Source organism: Galeopterus variegatus, unplaced genomic scaffold (assembly GCF_000696425.1).
Source record: "Galeopterus variegatus unplaced genomic scaffold, G_variegatus-3.0.2 Scaffold308, whole genome shotgun sequence".
Classification (NCBI taxonomy): domain Eukaryota; kingdom Metazoa; phylum Chordata; class Mammalia; order Dermoptera; family Cynocephalidae; genus Galeopterus; species Galeopterus variegatus.
The window spans coordinates 145,373-147,966 of NW_007726419.1; the positions used below are offsets into that span (position 1 = coordinate 145,373).

At 36.6% G+C, this 2,594-nt stretch overlaps 1 protein-coding gene across 1 annotated transcript in view; it reads left to right on the top strand.

Moving 5' to 3' along the window:
* TINAG (tubulointerstitial nephritis antigen) overlaps nt 1–2,594 on the top strand; it is a 121,525-nt gene that overhangs the window by 65,815 nt on the left and 53,116 nt on the right. The gene's annotated exons all lie outside the window — the stretch shown is intronic.

Sequence of the window (2,594 nt, forward strand, 5' to 3'; positions counted from 1 at the left end):
GTTGCTCCCGCGCCTCGCTCAGCCAGTGAGTGGGAACTGGTCTGTATGTGGGATCCGAACCCTCGGGCGGGAGCGCCGCCGCGCTTCCCAAGCGGTGCACTTATCCAGTGCGCCACCGGGCCGGCCCCATGAACTGTACTTTTGAAGACTTCAGTAAACGTTTTCTTGTTGTTGCTCTTAACTAAATGGTTCTACTAAGTCTCCACAAAGGGAATAAAGTAATCAATGTTGCTGATACCTTGGTTGTACTGATACCTTGGCTGTGCCAGCCTATTACTCAGGTTGATAAATAGATAGCACCAGGTAAAATTAGATTAAAATCAGAAGACTAAAATAAAGAAGCAATTCACAGTTGCCTTAACTCATCAATATCATTAATTGTCTCCACACCATTTGATGAAAAATAGCAGGTTGCCATTCCTTATGCTCATGGAGTCTGATAGCCACACAGCATCTTTGTGTCTACTCTAAGAGCTAATATACTCAAGAGCTGAGTTATTCAGCTAAGGAAGTTGTAGTTAATAACCAGTGGCATACAACTTATCCTTTCTTTTTTCATCTCCTCAGAGCTCTGGGTCTGCTATAGAATAGTGAGATACTATGGAAGAAAGTGGGTATCAGATATTGATGGGTGGCAGTACATTTCTTTAATTTTTTATATGTTTTGCTTAATAAAGTGGTAATTCAAGTGGGCAACTTGAGCTGATGCCTTCCTCGAGTAGAAGTGTTTTGTTGGCTTCTGTTTTGTACTGTAATAACAATAAAAGACATTTTAGAAGTTTAAAAATATAAATTATTATTGAGGCCCAACTAAATCTCATTGTAATAGTCTGATTAGGCTACCATAACAAAATACCATAGACTGGGTGGCTTAAATAACAGATGTTTATGTTTTGGAGGCTGTGAAGTCTAAGATCAAAAGGCTGGCTGACTTGGTTCTTGATGAGGGCCCTCTTCTTGGCTTGCAGATGGCCACTTTCTTGTGGTGACCTCACATGGTGGAGAGGGAGTGCTCTGGTGTTTCTTCCTTCTCTTATAAGAGCACTAATTCCCTCCCTGAAGGTTCCACACTCATGATCTCATTTAAACCTAGTTATCTCCCAATGACCACCTTCAAATACTGTCACATTGGGCATTAGGGCTTCCACATAGGAATTTTGGAGTGACATATCATCCATAGCACTCATCATTTAATGCAAATATAACACATCTAACTGAAGATTTTTAAAATTGTGTGTGTGCCTATAATGACTTTCCTTTCATCAAGCTCCTTGCTCAGATTCTTGTACTCTGTTGAATGCAATTACATTTTCTTGAACCAGTCCTAGTGGATACTTCTATGGCCATTTTATCATTAAATACCATATCTATAAAGACAATTCCAGAGTTGCATTAGTTTGTTTCTGTTGCTTATAACAAAATACCTGAAACCAAGCAATTTATAAAGAAAACAAAATGTATTGCTTACAGTTTCCGAGACTGGGAAGTCCAAAGTCCAGGGAACATATCTGGTGAGAGCCTTGGTGGTGGTGATTGTAATGGCAGAGTATCACATTGCACAAACGGTGGAGCAGAGAGAGACTAACCTCCTCATGTGCTCTCCTTTCAAAGCCCTTCAAATCATGCCATGGCCATCATTTTAAATTTATTCACTATGGCATGGTCCTACAATCTAATCACCTCTTCAAGGCCCCACCTTTCAATTGCCATAATAGGATATCCCATGCTCTTAACACTGTCACAGTTGGGGGGTAAGTTTTGGGGGCACACTCAATCCAAGGGAATGGTTTTACTTCCCTTACTCTCTACCTATATTTTCAATAAGATTATATTAGATTTGGAGCCAAATAATTTGTACTTTGCTATGTTCAGTTTCAAAATCAGAAACCAAAATTAACTTTTTAAAATCTTTTACATAATGTCTAAATCTGATAACTTTCTACTTTATTAACTTTTAATATTGCATTAGTAAATACTATTTTTCCCCAAGCCATCATGAACTACAGACATACAATAATTGAAGTCTTATGATAAGATATCTATAATTTAATAAAAACATAAAAACAACAAATAAAAAAAAAGCCTAACTTAATTCTAAAACTTACATAATTTATCAGAATATAACCATCTGGGAATAACCAAATTCATTGTCTTTTTTATATTAAATTTGTCTCTTTCACATTATAATTATATATACAGATTGAAAGAGTCCTTCCCTTATTATTACCACACACTTTATTGATAGCCACTTTTCATCTTCAGGAAATTTTATACTACAGATAGAATTATTTGTTAAAAATGAATTGAAGCAATATTTAAAATTTTTAAGGAATAAATAAAGGGGGTAGGGAGGAGTGTAACATCATTGAACTGCTGTGTTGGAGTCAGTCACTTGAAAGTTATGCATGTAAATAAATACAATTTTATAAAATTTAATTCAGCAAAATTGAACACAGACAGGATATTATGGCATTCTCCTAAATATCACTTTTGTGTCTTTGCTATTCTTCATAGACTGGTATCCCATGCATGCTATCCACTTTTCAAGGACCAAAATGCCACCAATAATGTCTGTGCCATGGAAAGTAGGTCTG